Consider the following 24818-nt stretch of genomic DNA (forward strand, 5'->3'; position numbering starts at 1 on the left):
ATTTTTAGGGTTCAGGGGTTGTTTTGGGTTTTGGGGTACAGGGGTATTTTTAGGGTTCAGGGGTTGTTTTGGGTTTTGGGGTACAGGTGTATTTTTAGGGTTCAGGGGTGGTTTTGGGGTACAGGGGTATTTTTAGGGTTCAGGGGTTGTTTTGTGTTTTGGGGTACAGGGGTATTTTTAGGGTTCAGGGGTATGTTTGGATTTTGGGGTACAGGGGTATTTTTAGGGTCAGGATGGGTTAGTGTTTAAGGGTGCTGGGGTATTTAAAGGGACTAGGGTGGAATTAGTTTTTAGGGTTTTTATATATATATATATATATATATATATATATATATATATATATATATATATATATATATATATATATATATATATGTGTGTGTGTATTATTAATATAGTTCTAAATATAATGTAATTTTAAAGACTTAATTCTTCATTTTATTTTAAATTATATATATATGTGTGTGTATATACATATATATATATATATATATATATATATATATTTTTTTCCCCACAATAATCCAAGTTAGAAGCGCACTCAGAGGTAAAGTGGTACACAGTGTCGCTTTATTGCTGTAACGCGTTTCGGAAGCCTCAACTCCCTTGCTCACACAGCAAAACATTAGCTTTCCACCAGTTACATACACACTGCGTGATAGCCATAGAAACAGGACTGTACACATTCCATTTTGGCTGACATCTTTGAGTGTACATATTCCACAATGTTATTCTACACATAATGTCCCCTTTTACACAACCACTTAACCATTGAAGCAGTTAAGTACATTTTATTCCTTAATTCACATTTCATTCGCCATAGTGGCTAATTGTGCAGTTACTGTTTCTAAACCCCTCTTCTTTCGCCTAGTGGCTTAATTAGGGTTAATGTCTCTGGTTAAAGCTTTATCTCTAAAAACAAAAAAAGTGCCAAAACGTGAACTAAAAGTGAAGAAAATTTCTACTTAGTGAAGAAGTCTTCTACTCTATTTTCCCGTGAATCTTCTGGGTGACAGGCTCAATTTCTCGTGAAGTGCACGTGATCCCTAACGATATCATCTTGATTTAGCCTGTTAGAGTAAAACAAAAATTAAAATTACAATCTTATTCCGATTCTCATTAAAAACATTTATGTACACATTTCCAGCTTAGATTTCTATAACCAACACTACTTCATTGTGACAGACATGCATAAGTTCTTACATTTTTTAGGTACAGGATTCATATTTTTTACCTATATTTTTATGAATCATATAGATGAACTATTAGTTCCTCATGGTCATTGTGCCCATTCGGTTGTCGTGTTTCTAGTTCTAGAATCCATTTCGATTCTTTTTTTCTCAACTGCATCTCTCTGTTACCCCCTCTCTGATTTTGCCTCACCTGTTCTATTGCAAAGTATGTTAACAAGTTGCAATTCGATCTGTGATGTTGTGAAAAATGTCTTGCGACTGGGTATTGAGGGTCCTGGCTTGTGATTGCCCTTAGATGTTGCATTACCCTATTTTTGGCCATTACAGTTGTGCTGCCCACATATCTTTTTTTACACGGACATTCAAGTACGTATACCACATGTGTTGAGCTGCACGTTAGGAATTGAGTTATCTTTCTTTTGGTTTTCCCATGAGGGAGATCAAAGTCTTTTCTCATAGGGCTATACTTGCAGGCTTTACAATGCCCGCATGGGAAGAAACCTGCAAGATTGTGTTGGTTCCTATCCTTATAGTTCGTGATGTCTCCCTTCGTGAGTATGTCCCTCAGACTGTGACTCTTCCTATAGGTAATGGCTGGTCTAGTACTTAGCTCAGGGCCAATAATAGGATCACTTTTAAGGATGTTCCAATTTTTGGCAATTATTTTCCTTACTTTGTGAGACCCTCTATTGTATGTTAGAATTACTCTGGTGGTTTCATTCCCTTGGTCTTCCTTCTCTTTTGTTATTAAGGTGCTTTCCCTTGTTACATTTTCCATCTTGGACAAGGCTCTGTCTAGAACCCACTTGGGGTAACCCCTCTCTTTGAATCTCTGTATCATATTTCCACTTTCTTGCTTGTACTCTTCTGTGTTGGAACAATTTCTTCTTGCTCTTAGAAGTTCCCCATAAGGAATACTCCATTTTAAGGTATCAGGGTGGCTACTAAGAGCATGGAGGACACTATTGCCTGCTGTTTCCTTCCTAAACAGTTTAGTTCTCAAACGGTCACCTTCTGCTCTTACTTCTACGTCTAGATATTCAACCTTGTGTCTGTCCTTTTGATGAGTCAGTTTTATATTATACTCATTAGTATTCAATAGTTCTACAAATTCATCCGCTTCTGCATCACTTCCACTCCACACTACAAATAGGTCATCTATATACCTGAGCCATACTATGACTCTCTTAAATGCCTCTCTGTACTGGGGGTCATCCTGTATTTTCTCTTCCCATTTCCCTAGGAACAAATTCGCAAAGCTCGGCGCAAAGCTCGTACCCATACAAGTTCCAGTTGTCTGCTTGTACAGTTCACCATTAAACATAAATACATTGTTCTCCAGGCATATTCTTATCATTTCCCTTAGCATCCTCGTATGCTCTAGGTACATTTCTTGCAGGTTTCTTCCCATGCGGGCATTGTAAAGCCTGCAAGTATAGCCCTATGAGAAAAGACTTTGATCTCCCTCATGGGAAAACCAAAAGAAAGATAACTCAATTCCTAACGTGCAGCTCAACACATGTGGTATACGTACTTGAATGTCCGTGTAAAAAAAGATATGTGGGCAGCACAACTGTAATGGCCAAAAATAGGGTAATGCAACATCTAAGGGCAATCACAAACCAGGACCCTCAATACCCAGTCGCAAGACATTTTTCACAACATCACAGATCGAATTGCAACTTGTTAACATACTTTGCAATAGAACAGGTGAGGCAAAATCAGAGAGGGGGTAACAGAGAGATGCAGTTGAGAAAAAAAGAATCGAAATGGATTCTAGAACTAGAAACACGACAACCGAATGGGCACAATGACCATGAGGAACTAATAGTTCATCTATATGATTCATAAAAATATAGGTAAAAAATATGAATCCTGTACCTAAAAATGTAAGAACTTATGCATGTCTGTCACAATGAAGTAGTGTTGGTTATAGAAATCTAAGCTGGAAATGTGTACATAAATGTTTTTAATGAGAATCGGAATAAGATTGTAATTTTAATTTTTGTTTTACTCTAACAGGCTAAATCAAGATGATATCGTTAGGGATCACGTGCACTTCACGAGAAATTGAGCCTGTCACCCAGAAGATTCACGGGAAAATAGAGTAGAAGACTTCTTCACTAAGTAGAAATTTTCTTCACTTTTAGTTCACGTTTTGGCACTTTTTTTGTTTTTAGAGATAAAGCTTTAACCAGAGACATTAACCCTAATTAAGCCACTAGGCGAAAGAAGAGGGTTTTAGAAACAGTAACTGCACAATTAGCCACTATGGCGAATGAAATGTGAATTAAGGAATAAAATGTACTTAACTGCTTCAATGGTTAAGTGGTTGTGTAAAAGGAGACATTATGTGTAGAATAACATTGTGGAATATGTACACTCAAAGATGTCAGCCAAAATGGAATGTGTACAGTCCTGTTTCTATGGCTATCACGCAGTGTGTATGTAACTGGTGGAAAGCTAATGTTTTGCTGTGTGAGCAAGGGAGTTGAGGCTTCCGAAACGCGTTACAGCAATAAAGTGACACTGTGTACCACTTTACCTCTGAGTGCGCGTCTAACTTGGATTATTGTGGAAAATTGATTGACTGGCGGGGCTCTGCCAGCCGTAAACGCGCCACCAGACTGTGGGAGGTTCCGCCGCGAAAGAGCCGTGGAAAGTAAGCATATATATATATATCTATACTACTATAATAAAGGAGAAAGTTTCAGGCTTTGAGGCGGGTAAACTCCGGAACCACTGCGCCAATCTACACACCCGATACACCGTAGAAATCGTCAGGGTGTGTAGATGGTTATAGGCTATATAAAGTTTAAAAATAGACCTTATTAAAAAACTTAATATTTAAAAAAAAGTAGTCCCCCCCCCAAAGTAGCGCCGGCCGCGACGTGCGTGCTCACGTCGAGGAGCGGCGTCAGAGCGGCGTCAGAGGAGCTCCGGCCATGGCGCGGGGGCGAGCGGTCATGTGAAGAGCAGCACGGAGAGGCGGACATGGCACGGGGGAGGAGCGGTGGCAGACAAGCGGTGAGGAGCAGAGCGGCGAGGAGCTGTGAACTCAGGAGCGGTGGAAAAGGTAAGCACGCGGGTGTCGGGCCAGGCGGGGAACGGCCAAAAGACATGTCGGGGAGGCGGGGGTCGAGGAAGGCGGGGGACGGGGATTGACTCAGGCCACGCAAGGGTCGGGCCAGGCGGCAGGCGGGGGACGGGGCGGGCGGGGGCACGGGCTGCAGGCAGGGAATGGACAAAAGGCAATGTCGGGGCAGGCGGGGGTCGGGGAAGGCGGCGGACGGGAATTGACTCAGGCCACGCGAGGGTCGGGCCAGGCGGCAGGCGGGGGACGGGGCGGGCGGGGGCATGGGCTGCTGGGCAATGTCGGGGCAGGCGGTGGTAGGGGGAAGCCTGAAAGCTCCCGGACAATGTCGGGACGGGCTGCTAGTATATATATATATATATATATATATATATATATATATATATATATATATATATATATATATATATCTCTCTTTAAAGATAAAGTACTTTTACAAAGTATATGACTTCACCACACATGCATTTGCGTTATAATTGCATGCGGAGTGAAGTCATATGCGTTGTGAAAATTTGCGGAATCATGGCATGAGGAGTAATGGGTTTTGCGGACTTAAAAATGCGGAGTGATGGTATGCAGGATTTTTTTTTGCGGAATGGAAAGACATATTCCTCGCTGACAGCAGCATCAAGATCAACCTATATACCAATGACATCTACCGCTACCTAATACCTCTCCTCAGCTCTCAACGTTCAGTGACTCAAACCTTGGCCCAATCTCCTACTGTATTGTCTATCAAGATTCTACCTAAACTTCAAACTGACCCGGACCAAATTTCTCACATTGGTCAACATCACCAAAGATTCACAGATTCAAACCTGACCGTCCAAATTGAACTGAATCTAGACTACATCAAACCACAGCTGACAGTCAATGCAAAATATTTAGATACGCTCTACACACAGACCCCTCATTCAAAGAATATAACACCATGACAATCACAACAGCATTTCATTTTTGAGAAATGTGAAAAGTTTACACTAATTTGCTCCACTGCAACCCCCAAGCTCTTCATCCATGGTGGTGACTTCAGAATAGCCGCCCAGGTGATGGTGTTGCCTCACTTTGATAGAGACAATGCCTTGCTAGCCAGCATCCCAGAAGATCCATTTGAGACCCCAAATAGAATCCTTCATGCTGAAGCAAGACTTAGTAAAGGGCTCTGAAACTATGACGGCATTCTCCAATGCTCAGATTGCCATTTGTTGCTACTACCCACACGCATCACTTTCATGTTCTGCTGCACTATATACAAAGTAGTTAACAATGCAAACCCGCCATGCCCGGCTTCAAAGCTAGATATGTCTCAAGGCCTCACAAGACTTGCATCAACAGCGTCACTAGACTATACATCAGGAAGCGCAGAAAGAAGACGCCGGGGGCAAGACCTTCTCCTGCTATGCACCAAAGATATGGAACTAAATATATCAACCATCCTCGCTCCTCCACTTTAGAAAATAACTGAAGACATTTCTCTTCATGGAACTCCTAATCGATAGGCAACCAACTGAAGTTGGCCTAAGCCATCCCCATCCCTTCTACGTTGATGCTCTATCCTGCTTCCCATGTTCTATACCGGCCTACCATTCTGCCACTATCCACCACCTCATTGCACCCTTCTACCACAGTGCCTTATTTGATTTATAGCAAGGCATGCGTTCTATATGTTCCCCGCAGCCATACCTACATTTGTATAGAGCCAGGCTACGTGCAAGCCCACTGATAATTTGCACTCGCTGTCACTCTGTACAGCCATTGTATAGTGGCAGCGTGGTTAACTAATCTAATGAGCTGCAGAAGGAAAATCTTTAGACGCCAAAGGCTCATGATCCTCCAGTGCCCCAACCCATGGGTGCCAGAACACCCTGATGATGCCTGATCACAGCCCACTGAATGTTCAAGATTGCTACGGCCAACATCATATGCAAGCCTTCAAGATGAAAATCCAGGATTTTAGGTTCCTCAAAGGCTAGTAAATGGAGACCACTACTAGAACATCAAAATTGATCATTTACTCAGTGGGACGTGTAGGTCCTTTGCTCATCTCGGCCATTGCATTTCTACTGCTGCCTCTTAATACAACCCCTGTAGTCTTTGTAGCTCTAAGCTCTCAGCCTCTGGGTCACGGTTTGGGGGCAGTGGAGCGACACTTTTCGGGGAAAGAGTAGCAGCAAAAAAGTAAAGGGTTTTTGAGCCATCTTACACGCTCACAACACTGATGTTACTTTGAGAGAGATGAACCAAAGCCATTTGCCCCACTGAAACCACCTCTACATGCTTCTGCCTGATTTTCACCAGCCCATTTATGTTCAAAGGAAAATGGTGTTATACTATAGATGTCTCTTGAGCTAAAGCAGTGTGGCCATGTCCGACCCAGAAATTCATTTCTGAAGTTGAAATGTGTGTTCCTCAACTACATATGAGATAAAAGGAAAGTGCATTAATCCTTAAATTGGAAACCACCAATAAGGGACTTAATAAAGACGCGGAAATGCACTATTGGTTATTAGATACTTAAATTGAGTCTCTGCAGAAGTTATTTTAGTGTAGCTCCTAGAAACCAAAAACTGGGCCTTCTTCATGAAAATGGAGAGATTTCCTCACATTTGCCATTCTCATTACCAATGACATATACTACCTTAACATATTTATATATGTATCTAATTCATTGCTGGCACTTTCGAGTTCAAATGGAGAACATAATGACATGTATGACTATTCAGAGTCCCTTTTGTATCACTGTCAAAAATGTATAGTTTACTTCTTTCTGGTACCCTTCTGCTTATACCTACCAAGTTGGTTTAATTATATCCATATTATTATTTCACATTGACCAGTACCCAAAAGGCAGGATTCAACTACAGATCAATTTATTATAATTGTAAACTTTCTCATAATCTATAGAATAGATTAATATGTTATGAGTACTACTATAACGTTAAGCAAAAGGATCGCTGATTTGATCAAATGTAAAACATTAAAAAGCATACTATTTCTGAGTGAAGCTTATTACTTTGCCAATTTATTTTACCAGTACTATACAGATTATGAAATGATGTTTTGCATTTTTCTATAAATATTGTGTATAAGCATTACCACGCCGCCACTAATCGTTGTACCTGGCCAAAATGAACAGCAGCAAACTGAATCCGGCTGATGTCAAATAAAGAAGGCAGCAACCACAAGACCATCTCAGTTCTGCTATGTCATTTGTCAATGCTAGAGAACCCGGTCCAAAACTATGTATATCGGATTTTCTATCATACTCAGCAACTTACCAAGGATGGTATTCTAATATGGCTGTTATTTTCTACATTATGATATTTTTATTGCTACCAGTCCAATATGGCCGATATTTCTGATACTACGTAAATCACTCTTGACTCAACAGATTGCTTTTTCTAAAAAAATTTATATAAAAAATGGACTCCAAGAAGTAAGATCTATTTGATTTCTGGTCTCTCTTCTCCTATTCTATTCTAAGAGTGGCAGACAGACTTGAACTGCAAATTGTCAGCATTGTTCCAATATGGCAGCTCGTTTTTAGTTCGCATCCTACCAGACAGTGCTGCTGTCTGGTTTGCTAAAGACATCTTGGTGACATTCAGAAAGTTGACTTAGGAATGCATTTCTCCTGTTGCTTACCATTGGCTTTTTGGTTTGTAACTCGCATTTTCTGTTGTTTTTCTTGCTTTAGGTGGTCCAGCTCGAGTTTGTTGCTCCCGTTGCCCAAATCTTGTTTACTGTATTCTTCCACGATCTTGCTTTCTGTTAACAGGCCTTTAAATCTTGTTCTTACCTTGTCACATTCGCTGTACATTCAAAAACAAATGTCAAATGTCAGGCTGTGTTTTCCAGGGAATCTTTTTTTTAATTTTTTTCATAAAAACCTTTATTGACAGTTATGAATATACAGTGGCAAGCATACAACCGCCAGGGCCGGCTGTCACCATTATTGACAAGTGCATAGGATAATTCAGTTACACAGCGCTTCAGCCGGCAACCCGAGGGTCCGGCGGCAATTGAGAAAACATGTCACATCTATGCATTTTTAGTCACAGGAGAAATAAGGTTTTTTTCTTTTTATGTTTTATAAAAGAAAACAAACAAAATAAAGAAAAAAGAAAAATGTAATTAACTGTCGGGGCAAAACAGAAATTTTACACACGAGTGATCCCTCCGGGAGGGGGAGAACCGCATCTAAAAGGATCTTATGTAGCAGCAGTTGAAGCTAAAAATCTATAAGGAAAGGGGGAAGAGAGCAAGCAGTCAGTGCATTAACGAAAATCAAGACCAGAAGGAATATCTGTCTAAGGGGATTGCAGCACCTCCGGTGGATTCACAAAGGGGGGAGTACAGATCTCTCCACGATACTGATTCCACTGGTTCCATATCCTCCCCCACTTCTTGGGTCTACCCCGGGCGACGTATACCGTTTTTTCTCGAAACATGCACCAGTCCATGTTCTTTGACCAGGCGGACAGACTGGGTGCCCTCGAGGACCCCCACAGTTGTGCAATGTCACGTTTGGCGACCATATTCCCTAAAGTGGCCCATTGTGTCTGAGCCACGTTGTAGTCGTTGGGTTCCCACACATTCAGCAGACACCTACGGGCCTCAGGCAAAATCGAAACACCCGTTACTTCTTCCATGACGTCATGCACATGGCTCCAAAAGGATACTACCTCGGGGCATTCCCACAGAATATGGAGGAAGGTACCCATCATTCCACACCCACGCTTACACAGTCCATCCACAGAGTATCCCATACGTAACATTCGGTGGCCTGTCACATACACGCGGTGTAAAATTTTTAGTTGCACCAGTCTCAGACGGGCCGGGATTGCCACCTCCTTCGGAGAGGATATTGCTGCCTGCCAATCCTCATCATCTAGTTCCAGTCCATCGTTGGTCCAGGCCTCCCGCAGCTGTGGAAGAAGGTCTGTCCGGTCGTTTATCAGTTTCTTATATATGAGAGAGATAGTACTGTCCGGGGCGTGACCGTCGAGCACTCTGTCCTCCAGGGGCGAGGATTCCGGAATGAGGGTGCCGGTCGGGAAGACCGAACCAATGGCGTGACGGACCTGTAAGTACCGGAAGTATTCCCTATCGCTAAGTGCATATTCAATTTTTAGCTCATCAAAGGTCTTTATCCTATATCCTTTATCCAAAGGTCCCCCACCTTGCTAATACAGATGAGGTCCCATTTCTGAAAGCCTTTGGTGGTCCATAAATTGCCTAACTTCTCAGAGACATATAGTGGAGCCGCTTGAGTGACAGTGTCCGACCAGCCCATAGCTGCGTTAGCACTATACCAGATCCGCACCGCCACCTTGGTGGGCCCCGTTAACGTCTTATCCGACCGCCTGGAATAGAGTGCACTGTAATAATTCCCGCCCGGAAGTAACCATTTATCCATGGCGTAGGCCGGGTTGGACACCGGGCCATACAGTGCATGATTGACCGCGCTCAGTTGGGAGGCCCAGTAGTAACGCCTGATGTCAGGCAGCGCTAAATCTCCATCGTACCAAGGCAGTGTGAGCCTAGCCAGGGCAATCCGGGGTCGTCCGGTCCACAGTAACCTTCTCTGAAGGCTTTCGATCTCATGGAAATAGCTGGTAGGCACAAGGTCAAGAGTGTTTTGGAGTGCGTACAAAAATCTAGGCAGGGACATCATTTTGAAGAGAGCTGCCCTGCCCACCAGGGACAGCGGCAGCCAACACCAAGCTTTCACATCGGCTTTTAACCGAAGAAGCGGGGGGAGTAAATTACGCTGATACCTAACGACGGGATCACGCAAGATATATATACCCAAATACTTGAAGCCGGAGTGCGAAATTTGTATCGGGCAATTACGCGGCACAAGAGGTGTATCGTCAGTGAGCGAGTAGACACAGGACTTACTCCAGTTGATCACCAGACCAGAGTTCTTACCAAAGGAGTTGAGGACATCAAACAGTACCCCCAGTGATTTCCGAGGGGAAGTAAGATAAAGGAGAATGTCGTCCGCATACAATGATATGCGGTCTTCAAAGTCGGGGGCCCACCTGATACCCTTGAGTGATGGTTCTTAACGCAACCATGCGGCCAGGGGTTCCAAAGCCAAAGCAAAAAGCAGCGGGGAAAGGGGGCACCCTTGTCGCGTACCTCTCCCGAGAACAAAGGGAGCCGAGACCCTACCATTAACTACAACTTGAGCCAGAGGCTCCTCGTAGAGTAGCCTGACCCAAGCTAATGAACACCGGCCCGAAGCCAAATTTCATAAGGGCCGCCCACAGGTACGGCCATTCCACGGTATCAAAGGCCATAGTGGCGTCTAGAGAAACCAAAATGGCCGGCTCACGCAACGTCTCCGCCCTCGCCAGAACGCCATGCAGACGGCGTAGGTTCTTCCAGGGAATCTTGATGTTTATTTTTCTTTCTCTGACTTCACAGTGAGAGGATTTCTGTGACAATCGTGCTGGCTACTGAGGGTCTGCTTGAGGTAGGCTGAACACTGTTATTTTATTTTCTAGCACACAACAAAATGTAAATGTATAAATTAATTGTGTTGATGATCAAATCAATACATTTGGTGATGACATTTCCACACATTAGTGTTTGTGCACTGTATACTTTTATCAGTAAAACTGTATGTGAGTGAAAATGTAATGGTCATGTCAATTGAAGATGTGTTTTCTGTTATGGCAGTATGCTACCAGACCATGCATTCTCCTCGCTACCTCACTACACTCTGCTCTGCACCACTCCATGCTACTGCACTCTACTCTGCACCAATTCACACTATATAAATCCACTCCACTCTGCGTCATTGCACTCTTCTCTGCACCACTCCACTCTACGCCTCTCTACTCTACACCACTCCACTCTACTCTATGCCAACTCACTCTACCCCACACTACTTTACTATACGCCACTGCACTCTAAACCACTTCGTGCCACTTCACTCTATGCCACCCTACTCTGCACCAAAGCACTCTATGCCAATGCACTCTATTCTGTACCACTCCACTATATGCCAGTGCACTCTATGCCAACCCCCTCGAATCTACTCTTCACCACTGCACTCTCCTCTGAAACAGCCTACTCTACGCTACTGCACTTGGCTCTGCACCAATGCGCTCTATGCCACTCTACTCTGTGCAACTGCACTCTAAGCCAATGCACTCTATGCCACTCTAGTATACACTACTGCACTCTACAACAATATACTGTGCAACACTGCACTCACTGCCACTCTACTTTATGCCACGCTATGCCACTGAATTGTATGCCTCTAAGCTCTGCATCGCTCCACTCTACACCACTGCACTCTATTCCAATCTTCTCTTAAGCCACTCCAATCTACTCTGCACCACTGCACTCTATGCCAATGCACTCTATTCTGTACCACTCCACTATATGCAAGTGCACTCTATGCCAACCCCATCTAATCTACTCTTCACAACTGCACTCTCCTCTGAAACAGCCTACCCTACGCTACTGCACTTGGTGCCACTGCACTCAGCCCCACTCCACTCAACTCTGCACCACTCTAAGCTTGTGCACCCTACACCACTTTACTCAAAACCAATGCACTCTATGACAATCTACTCTGCACTACTTCACTCTAGATTCAACTCTTCCCATGAGGTAACAGACGCCACTCCACACTGCTCCGACTAACCATGCGGCTTTCTTTAAACAGGTAATGACTGCTCAACGATCTTTGGACTCGGATACAATTATAGATAATCGTAGCATTAATGTGCAGCATCACTTCATATCTACTATATATCCTTTTCCGTGGTAGATCACTGACTTTATCGACATCTATATAAAAAAATCTCCTACAGTTCATCAGGAATACGATACTTGTATTATCCAACATCTATATTGCTAACAGAGCAGTGTTGTCACTCGTATGTAAGGTATAGCATTATTTTATCATTCGCGCGTTTACATCCTGCTTGGCCTCGCTCATATTAGTATTTTCTCATTACACCAGTTAGTAAGCATCTATTTTTAATTAACAAATAGCTCATCTGTATGCATCTTTCACCAACAGCTTTAGAACTACAAACCGACCAACAATCATTGTGCGATACATATGTATGGAGCGACTTGAAAACATGAGTCGTGACTGATTTTATAATAGATTGATCGTTAAATCACGCCGCCCATGTTACTCACGCAGATTTTTAAACAGGTAACAGCTATCCACTCTTTCCTTAGCTATTAGGATTGAAAAAACTCCATCAACCTATTAATAATATGTTTGTGCTCCTGTTTAGTTTTTCACCTGTAGCGAAAGGATATTTCCACCCAGTACGGCTTTAGCCACGCTGCACTGACTCGTAACGCGGCTTTTAATTCAGGTAATCACTATTTAGCTGCTTTCCTTTTATATACTTTGTAGAAATTCGTAATACGATCGTGCAACCTTGAGTATACTCTACTCCTGAACAGTTTTTTTCATATAGCTAGTTAAGTTACCCTTTAGACACGCTTTAGATTATGAAGTGTCCCAACAGATTTTATTAATTATTATCTTTTGACTAATGGCAACATTGAGATATATGTACCACTAGACATAGAAAGTTCCTGGATTAAAACTTCTGTTTTTAAAAGGAAGCAGATATCTACTGGCACGCTAAATGTTAGGCTGCATCTATCTAAAACCATTATGAGAACGAATTTAATAATGCCTATCTCGAATTTCTCAGCATCCAAAAAACCCTCTAAAGTCTGCCCATACTCACTGCAGATAAACGTTGATACCACAATTTCATGTAAGGAAGTCAAACAGCATAAGGAGCACGCAGACCACTGACCAGCTGTACCTCAGGTATTTCCTCCCGAAAATAGCGATCCATTTACTAATATAAAACGCAAGTGAGGATCCCGTATATACCAGCTAGGTTAATTTAGAGATAGTTCATTTTGACCTACCTGTTATAAATAAGCCAAACATATATGTTACTTAATGATAAATTCCATCTATCAACAATATCCAACGTCATTTACAACAGGACTAGCTAATGTAAACCTCTCCTTTCACCCATGGTTTTACTTCAGTATAATAATTCAATATAATAGTTGGTTTTTCTCGGTTTCTTTCTTGATAACTACAAACAGATAAAGAAAACCTGGTTTGAGTTTCTGACCATACTCACCTGGATCAATCCACTTCTATATTATCCGAAGATACAATACATGGTGAGTATTGGTACTGCATATCCGGCATAAGCCATATATTATTTCTTTCCAAACTATGGAACCTAGCACGTACATCTAATTACCCATCACTTCTGTCCCTCCAGCTTACATTAGGGTTTAAAAAAAGGTAAACAGAAAATAAGATTCCCCAAACATCTCTAATATAAAGAAATGTTTCAAAAATCGACAGGAGACCTACCAGATCTCTCTCTTTGTATATGATGTATACTGTCCTTTCTCTTAATAAGTATCTATACATTATTCTTCATTGCTTTTGTTTGATTATTATGAATCTTTGCGATAACTCTGCTTGTGAAGCATGTTTTCTCATGTGTGATAAAATGATAATTGTTTCAATCAAAATATGCTCCGTCAATGGTTTTCTTTGTTGTTAATCATGCTCTCTCATGCATGACGAGATGATATATGTTCCAATCAAACCATGTCCTGATAATAGAGTTCTTATTATTAAGACAATAGAATGAATTGATGTTATGCGGACTATGAATTTACTGTATCAAAAACACTGGCTCAGTTACCCTGATTAATTATACTGATAATCATGCACTGTTTAGCACAGAGATAAAGGTTTTAAAAAAATATACTGTCTATTTTACTTTCAGTGACAAGATGGTAGTGTCCTGAGGAAGACACTTCTAATGTGTCGAAACGCGTAGACGGAACCATCTCCATACTGTATCACTCGATTATATAAACAAAGAATATACATCTGTATTAATCAACATGTCAATGAATTTGTTCATGATGTTTTTATACAATTTATTAAATTGAAACCTTTGTGCTAATTTCAGTGCTTCATTACTTATTACTTAATCTTTCGTTTGATACTTTGTCAGTGTATATTTGTTGCCTGGGTGCTTTATTTCTCATAATTTAATTGCTCTGACCCAGGAACTTTATCCTTATCAGGGGGCCCTTGTTTTTCCCATATTTACTTCACTCTTTGCCACTATACTCTTTGCCATTGTATTCTGTCACTGCACTCTGTGCCCCTTCTGTCTACGCCACTGTACTCTGTGCCACTGCCCTACACCATTCTACTCTGCACCAATGTGCTCTATGCCACTCTACTCTGCGCTACTGCACTGTACGCCAATGCAATCCATGCCACTCTAGTATTCACTAGTGCACTCTACGACAATATACTGTGCAACAATGCACTCTCTACTACTCTACATTATGCCATTCTACTTTATGCCACTGAATTGTATGCCACTAAGCTCTGCATCACTCCACTCTACGCCACTGCACTCTATTCCAATCCACTCTAAGCCACTCCAATCTCCTCTGCACCACTGCACTCTGTGAAACTTTATTCTATACCACTGCAATCCACGCCACTTTACTCTACACTAAAACAATCTACTCTATGCCACTGCAGTTTATGTCACTCTATTCCACTTTGCGCCACTGCACTCTACTCAACACCAATACACTCTACGCAACTACATTCTATGACAGTCTACTCTTCACCATGTACTGTACTCTATGCCACTGCACTCTACTCCATTCCCCTCTACACCATTACACTCAACATCACTTTACTCAGCACCGCTGTTTGCCACTAAACTCTATATAAGCTCTACGCTACATCACTGCACTCTATGACACTACTCTGCAGCACTACACTCTCTGCCACTGAACTCTATGCCACTCTACTCTGTGGCAATGTACTCTCTGCCACTGCACTCTACTCTGCACCACTCTTCTGCAATCTATGCCAATGCACTCTATGCCACTCTAATCTATTGTGCACCACTGAACTCTGACACTGCATCCTATGCCACTACTCTATACCACTCCCCTCTACTCTACACCAGTCCACTCTACGTCACTTCACTCTACTCTGAAACAATTTACTCTATACCACTGCACTTTACCTCACTTTACGCCACTGCAATCAATGCTGCGCCACTCTACTCGATACCACTCTACTCAACACCATTGTGCTCTATGCCACTACACTACGCCACTGCAATCTACCCTACACCCACTCCACTCCACTTCACTCTACTCAGAAACAATCTACTCTGCGCCAACTGCACCCTAAGCTACTGCACTCTATGCCACTCTACTCTGCGCCACTCCATTCTGTGCCACTGCACTCTACGCTACACCACTGTACTCTAAACCACGGCACTCTATGCCAATTCACTCTTCACCACTTAACTTAAAACCAATGCATCATCTGTCAGTGTACCTACGGCAACTACTTTGCACCACCTTAATTTCCACTACTATACTCTACAACAGTCTAATCTATAAATCTTATCATGGCGTCATTGAAACGGTAGTGAGTTCCATGGGGAAGGAGCTAAATAGGCAAAGGACCGACCGCCCATACGTGCTCGTTTGATCCTAGGGACTTGGAATTTTAACTGATTGGAGGATCGTAGGAGGTGTGAGGGGAGGTATGGATGCACCAAGATAGTGTGGTGCTGAGCCCATATTGATCCTGTGCATGCCATAGAGGGCTTTGAATTTAGAACGATTATCCATCCTCAACCAGTGAAGGTCACGGAGTGGACCTGTAGTGGAGGCCATTCTGGGTAGCTGGCATAGAAGTCTGGCCGCAGAATTCTGGACCACTTGCAGCTTCCGGAACACCTCCTTACTGTCGTGCCTGTGTTTGAGGACGTGGTTGGTAATCCTTACCTCCAGTTGGTTGGCATGATCAAAGCGCATGCGCGAAGAGTCGAGCATGCGCGGATGTATCATTCCCGGCATTTAACCACTCCCTTCCCTACATTGAACGCTTCGCGTTCCGTTCCGGTTCCGGGGTCAATTGTGGTTTGTGTCCGGGTCACGGTGGTGGCGAGCAGCGGGATCCGTCGGGACTTCGTCGGTCGTCGGGTCGTCTCCTGGCAAGTACAGACTAGTGACTCTTAATCGATTGTGTTAGCATCTTTCTAGAGAGCGAGAGGGGCGGTTGTTGTTGCATTGTTGTAGCATTACTCTCGCATTATTTCACGTTGTCCTTACAGCGTCGGCAGCAGTTCCCTGAGCTTCTAAGGGATTGGCTATTAGTTAGTTTTGTTGGAGTTATTATTTTTGCCACGCGGTGCGTGCAATACTTAAGGTGGATTTGGAAAACAGTGTTCTTCCCTTGTTACTTGTTGGGACTAGTGGACCATTGATACTAGTCCCAGCGCTTAGTTATTGTTTACCTGGAACTAGAGGAGTGTTGATTCTAGTTCCAGTCTTTTAGGTTTTCCTTCATCCCATACACAGGTAGGCTGAAAGTTATATTCTCCTCATTTACCTGTGTATCACAGATAGTAAGGGTACTCACTCTAAAACATATTGCAGGATATACAGAAAGCTCCAATTCCTGATCACCAGACCATACATCCCTATGTACATGTTGCCAGCTCTCTCACCTCAGCTCAGTATGTAACTTTCTCACAATTCCCACATTTCTTACTACCACTCATCTATTACTACACTAACCATTGTTCTTTGTATTCACATAGGACTCCAGTATTCAGAGATTTGGTGGCTCCCCAGGAATGACAGTTACTCCTCCTGTGTATGAAGAAACCTGTGTTTTTTCCCCCCACTTTCCTTGTTTTGTCTCCCTGTTTTCCCCTGACGGGCATCACCATCATTGCTCAGTGATATCATTCTGGCATGTGGTGAACCAGTTAGGGGAGTCAGTGGAAAGAGCATCACCTTCCTGGTACTTTTGAGGCAACATTCGTGTCAAGCATCACAGAACGCAAAGCCTTTATTTATTTGCCGCCCAAGTACCATGGAGGTGACTTTAGGCGACCTGGCAAACATGATGGGTAATCTCCAGAGGGAGACCCAAGCATTGGCCGATAGATTAGACAGAATGGACATAGATGGTGGGGCGGGTGCTACAGGCTCACAGACTCCTGTTATACAAGTTGTCACTCCACCTCCCCCTATACCCTTGGCTCCCCCGCAAAGATTCAATGGAGATCCAGCCAAATGCGCGGCATTCATTAGTCAGTGCCAATTATATTTTATGTGTAAAGCTGCTTGTTTTCCTTCAGATCAAGCTACAGTGGCTTTTGTCCTTTCATATTTAGGAGGTCCTGCGGCGAATTGGGCCATACCCCTAATCGAGAGAGATGATCTCCTGCTTCTGGATTATAACGCGTTCAAGTGGGAATTGCGGAAATTATTTGACAAACATACATTCACACATGCAGCTGATACCGAGCTTTTGACACTCAAACAAGGTTCTAAAGATCTAGCTACATATATATCCACTTTTCACTGTTTGGTGGCAGAAGCTGAATGGCCTCGGGAGAAGCGCAGCGCCTTATTTTATAAGGGGCAGCGTGACGAATTAAAAGATGCATTAGCTCATGTTGTTGACCCCCCTGATACATGTCCAGAGCTCATTGATCTAGTAGTAAAACTGGATCACCGGTTAGGAGAAAGAAGAAAGGATAAAACCAGGAGTGATTTCAATAGAATACCTTTCAAAGACAGCAAGACTGAGACTGAAGGAAGTGTAGAAACCGCAGAACCTATGCAGATTGGGAGCATTAAGGGACCCCTCAGTGAGGCAGAAAGACAACGCAGAAGGAATCTTAAATTATGTCTGTATTGTGGCAAAGCCGGGCATTTCCTGAGGGAATGCCCCATTAAGCCTAAACAAAAGAGACAGTCGGAAAACTAGAGGACCCAAAGCCAAGAGAGACTAAGGTATCGGGTCATTCAGGATCAATAGTCTCCTCCTTTACCTGTGTATCACAGATAGTAAGGGTACTCACTCTAAAACATATTGCAGGATATACAGAAAGCTCCCATTCCTGATCACCAGGCCATACATCCCTATGTACATGTTGCCAGCTCTCTCACCTCAGCTCAGTATGTAACTTTCTCACAATTCCCACATTTCTTACTACCACTCATCTATTACTACACTAACCATTGTTCTTTGTATTCACATAGGACTCCAGTATTCAGAGATTTGGTGGCTCCCCAGGAATGACAGTTACTCCTGTGTATGAAGAAACCTGTGTTTTTTCCCCCCACTTTCCTTGTTTCGTCTCCCTGTTTTCCCCTGACGGGCATCACCATCATTGCTCAGTGATATCATTCTGGCATGTGGTGAACCAGTTAGGGGAGTCAGTGGAAAGAGCATCACCTTCCTGGTACTTCTGAGGCAACATTCGTGTCAAGCATCACACTTACGTGCACCCAGATACAGCACGTTACCGTAGCCCAGTCTAGACATGATCAAAGCCTGGATGACGTTTTTTTGCGTAGAGGGTGGAAGCATCCAGAGAATTTTTCTGAGCCATTTTAAAATAGTGACGCGGCGACCTTAACCACTTGCTGCTTCATAGACAGCTGGAAGTCAATGATGATGCTAAGGTTGCAGGTCGATTAAAGGGAGGGGGAGATCGCCCAATTGAGGTGGCAAGTGTTGGGGGCCCCAGAGAGTTTAATTTCCACCGAAAATGTGGAATTCCGTCTTCCCACCATTAGGGTTTCAACTTGTTTGTGTGCGTCCAGTCAGCTACCTTTTTTAGCCCCAACTGGAGAGATGACGCCTTCGGAGTCTTATTGGACGATAGAGAGAAAATAAGCTGGGTGTCATCAGCATAAGAATATATGGTTAGCCCAGCCTCCTCTGCTATTGTGGCCAGGGGGCTACCATAGATGTTGAAAAGTAGAGGGCTGAGTATAGAGCCCTGAGGGACTCCATACGGGGAAGCATGGATCTGAGAACTAGCAATTGGAGAAAAGACCTGAAAGGTCATTAGACAGAAAGCTGGCCAACCACTTGAGTGCTGGCCCAACAATGCCCCTAGAATGCCTTTGCATTCTACGCCACTGCACTCTAAAACACTGCATTCTGACACTCTACTCCTCATGACTGCACTCTACGCCACTCTACTGCACTCTATGCCACTGCACCACTCTACTATATGCCAATGCACACAATTGTACTCTGCATCACTCCTTTCTATGCCACTGCACTCTGCAACACTGCTCTATCTGCCACTGAACTCTTCTCCACTGTCCTCTGTATTGCTCCACTCTACACGACTATACTCTACGCTAATCTACTCTAAGGCACTCTAATCTACTCTACACCACTGTACTCTGAGGCACTCTACTCTATGCTGCTGCGCTCTACACCAATGCTATCTAAACCACTTTTCTCAAAACCAATACACTCTACGCCACTGCACTTTATGCCAATCTACTCTGCACCACTGCATTGTATGCTACTATCTCTACTCTACATCACTGCACTCTATGCCACTCTACACCATTGGACGCTGTCACTTCACTATGCAGCACTCTATGCCACTCTACTCTGCCCCACTTTACTCTGTTACACTGCACTCTACTGTGCAACACTCTATGCCACTCTCCTTCACTCTACACCAATGCACTCTACGCCACTCTAATCTACTGTGCATTACTGTACTCTATGCCACTTCACTCCACACCTCTCTACTCTACTCTGCACTACTGTACTCTATGCCAGTGCACTCTACCCCACTCTACTATGCACCACTACACTCTACACCACTCAGTCTAGGCCACTCCACTCTGCAAAACTGTTCTCTACTTGAGTGCATTCTACACCACTCCACTCTACCCTACACCACTCCACTCTACCCTGAACCACTCCACTCCAGTCTGAACAATCTACTCTGTGCCACTGCACTCTATGCCACTCAATGCCACTCTTCACCACTCCACTCCACTCCGCGCCACTGAATTCAACACTACACCACTCTACTCTCCACCACTTGTAGCGGGAATTCCGTTCTCCTACAGAACTGTGCATAGAGACCTGGAACCTCGGTGAATTAGGATGGCCCAAAACTCACCTCAGTACCCAAAATCCCCTTACCGAGCTAGCTACAGTGTCTCATTGGTCATAACAAACTCCCAATGCTTAGACAGACCAGACCATGAACTTAGAGTACCTCAGGAATCGTGGAACACATAAACACTCTTTCGTTATATAATCATTACAAACCAGAACGTGGAGTAAAAGAGGACACGTGCATGTTTGAAATATTTATTTACTAATGCAAGGTTCTCAAACGCAGTATCTTGTATAATACTAGCAAACATATTATAAGCAACAAAGTTATCAGCATAGTTATCAGTCCATAAAAGGCGAATGGTGAGAGCATACTAATATGCTGAAATGAATAGAAATGAACAATGTCTAATTCACACCCTCCCTATTTAGCATAGTATTTTAGATCTATGAAGGTCTCATTTGGGTTTTAGCAGGGCGGGCCCATACCTTAAAATCTCAGTGGCAGGAGGATCACATCACCTTCCACCAGCTCTCTGCATGCGAAGCACATCAGGTGTGTTTTTGTGCGTTCAGCACAACAATATAAAACTCGCCTAGAGCCAGATTTTGGCAGCAGCGTGTGTGTTATGTCTATAAGGGTGCGAAGATCAGACCTTACAACGATACTGGGTTAAGTTATCCGTGTAGCCTTCAGCACTCACTGTGCAGACAGAGTGCAGAACAAAACTGATATCAGAGCAATAACATATTATTTCTCTAGTAAATCACGAAGCCCTTCTGGGTTGAAAGCTAAAACAACAATTATGTGTTGTGTGCAAAAGTGAAGCAAGAATGAAAACGGCGTGCAAACATTTAATAAACTCATGCTAACTTAACACAGTATATAGAAAAGAAGTAGCTATATGACACCACCCCAATGATCAGAGCACTGTCAAAAATCATGTAAAGGCAGAACCTGGAAGGGGTTTAACCTGAAAACAGAGTTCAATAATAATGAATTAATTTATTCTCCAAACGTATATATGAAGGCCTATAGTGGCCAAGCGTATATATGAAGGCCTATAGTGGCCAAGCGTAATTGTTCCAACCTTTGAAAATATAAGTCAATAGGTCTGGGACGTATATAAAAAGAATTCACACATAAAAAGGCATTGTCCAAAAATATAAAAATGCATGTGCCGAAATAAGTAAAAACTCCATGGCTTCTCACGATAGAACTGAATATTGAAAATATGCAGCCACAGCCTCCAACATGAAATCACTGTCATCATCCGAAAACAGTTCAGCCATCCAATTAAGTAGTGGGAAGGAACATGCGTGCTGCTCCGTCACTGGATCCTCTATTAACATCAGAGGACAACTCGGTGGGTTCTCAAGAAAGCTCCTTGCCAAGAACTCATGCGCTGCTGCGATTACATCCCAACGACCCATTAGTCCATGCATTGCTGCCAAGGCCATAATCCTTTCGCCAGAACAAACCAACTTGTGAGCAACTACGGGGCTCATCAGATGATTAAAGTCAATGTCAGGAGACACCGTCAAGCAGAGACACAAATCAAGGGCCCAGTGGGAATCGCAGCTTAAGCAATGAAACACAGGCTGGACGCATGTGAAATAGGAAAATCGAAACGATAATCCAAGCGCCGTGCTTAAAGTCGCAAGCGGCAGGGTGCCATAGTAATCAAGCATCCAGTTGCGCAATAGTGACAGGAGGGGCTCTTCTGCTCCTAATGCAGGATGGGCATCCATTTGTAATGAAACAAAATATCACCAAAACTCCCGCAGCTAAAGCCAGCAAGACAGGGAAGCCTCCAAACAAACTCGAAAAAATAGAGTGAAAGAAAGCAGGGATGACCCCAAATATTTTTTCAAATGAAGTCACAAGACCGCTGCTAACTAATTTAAAAAAGTGAGCCAGGCCGGAAGTGGAGGAGGCATTAAAGATTTGATGAACCAGCTCGCTGAAATGTAACGGTAAATCAGTATTTAAAAGCGCTTACACTTCTGTGCGTGTGTTAGCTATGTGAAGGACGAATGTTTCTCTGGCCGAACTCAGGGCTACCTCTTTCTGAGACAAAAGGGCTCTTATTCTAGTCATACCATTGAACTCTGCCTTCAAGGTTGGGATGCGCGGCCAGATGGAAACATCTGAATTCCCATGTGTAGGGGGATACATAACGTTTTTGCAGCACACAACACGTTCAGATACAGTTACCACATAAGCGATACCGACAATTAAACCACAACACTCCTCGTTATTCAACAGCAAATAACTACCATTTGCCAAATGTGTAAACGTGGGAACAATTGCTGGTACAGGAGTCCCTTTTAAAACACAGGCCAGATTAGGCCGTTCCTGGTTGCAGGAACCATGCAATTGGATGTGTCTGCATATTAATGAATGGTCCGGGGACTCTGTGCATTCTTCCCCATTAAGATAAACTTCTCTGCCGTCTTTCAGGCACCTATACGTGAAGGGAAGAGACCATTCTTCATGGAGGAAGGTACCACCTAACGGTTCGTAACGTCCTATTGCAACATGTCGTATACAACTAGTGAATTTGTACAACGCGAATGGTAATGTAATTAATCCTTGGATAAGCCACATTGCATCAGCGGCCTCAGCAACAGAGAACGGTAAAGATTCCAACCTCTCAATGTGTAACATGGAAAATGATGCATCTCGCATTGAAAGCATGCGCTGTTTGTCAGTCAAATTAAATGGGGCAAAGAAGGAGGAAACGTTTATGTAATTCCAGGGCACACAGCCAGATTTGAGAGTCTGCAGAGTCCATGCAAACTGCATTACAGAACGCAATTGATTTTGGCCATGGTATAAAACAGACACCTCATCATTTACAATATCAACCACTAAAGAAACAATGTTATTCAACGTGTATATGCGGGAAGAAAGCATGTTAATACTGTTATCGACAACTGCAAGCACCTTTTCTAAATTTGCTTGATCAATTGCTCTCAGGCGCTTAGCAGCTTCAATCTGTGACAGCTTCCAAATTTCATTGTAAGCAGCATAAATCCAACGTTTAGATCTACCGCTTGCCGGGCCTTTTATAAAATCATTAATATCCACCTCATCAGTTAGCTTAGATAGATGTAATTTAACAGCAGCTAATGTAGAATATTGTAACCAATTTTGACATAATTTGCCAACTGAGTATGATGTAACAGTGTGGTCAGGATCAAAACGTGGATCAGGCCTGACTTGTGTAAAACCTTCAGTTAAACCCAGAAAGCGACGCTGGCAAGAGTCAGAGCCTCTGAGCCATACCAGCCAACCCTTTGGATCAAAACTGGACACATTAAAAGATGCATTATTCAGTAATGTTTGCAACTCTCTAATGGAAAACTTTGTGTAATTATCCCAACCAGAATATTCATCTAAATCAGGGACAGCAGGGGTATTTAATTTTTTCGAAGTAGCCAATCCAAAGCACGTTGTCTGAGAAATAGTAGAATTCAAAAACAACATGTGATTCGGGATGAGAAATGCACGGTGCAAAGCCTCAGTGCCTTGTACCTGACAACTTTTAGAACCCCAAACCGATTTAAGGTCTATTGTTTCCTTCCATAGCTCGTAGCCTTCTACAGCCAATCTTTCTAGAAAGGACTTCGAATACAATAATTTAGTATCGGTAAGTCTAACTTTGGACATGGGCTTCTGTGTCATCTTAAAATAAAAAGACCCAGGACTTGATTGATTAAAGTCGGTAAAGTAAGTGTACTTATTTAAAAATGTACTGGAGCTGCCTTGTAATGGTGCAGGGCAATGTTCCCACTGTGTGTAATTTACAGTACCCCTTCTGGAACTTGTCTTATGCAAAAAATGATTACCAAAATGTTGAAAGCAAAATAAATCACCATAATTAGCAGATTCTAAATATAAATCCTCAGCATCAAAGGCAGCATAGTATTTTAAATCAGAGAATAATGATTCTACGGCCTGAACATTCCAATCATCAGAACGTATGTTTTGTTTTACCACATCCCCCATGTTCACTCTTAGTACATTTGGGACATTAACCACTTCAGTAGGGCCATGAATTTGAAATTTAACTGCATCCCACACAATCCCATCAAGAACCGGCCAAGCTGTGATGTTAACAAAGTTCAAGTCTCTTTTTAGTCTGTGTGCATAATGTGAAGACGATAAGGGGGCCAAAGTTCCATTAAGATGTCGAATGCATGTTCTCTCCTCGACATAGTGTCCATCCATGATACGGAAAAAATAAAACACAAAACCAAATGACATAAAAAGGTATACTGAAAAAAGCATTAGCCAAACATATGTCCAAGGGGAAACCAAAAAATGTTTATTGAATAAAGAGGCATAAATTGCACAACGTGAGGGTTTTGTCGAAGTCACTGAAACAGAGTCAAATGAGAATCTAGAGTCTGTGGCCAAACGTGTCTGTAGGTCAGGTATCGATAGATCAGCAGGATAGGAATAATCGAGGTCATCAATCTTATTAACTGGGAAAGTATTTAGTAAAGTATTGGAAATGACAGGCATCTCGAGGGC

Source organism: Lissotriton vulgaris, chromosome 9 (assembly GCF_964263255.1).
Source record: "Lissotriton vulgaris chromosome 9, aLisVul1.2, whole genome shotgun sequence".
Lineage (NCBI taxonomy): Eukaryota > Metazoa > Chordata > Amphibia > Caudata > Salamandridae > Lissotriton > Lissotriton vulgaris.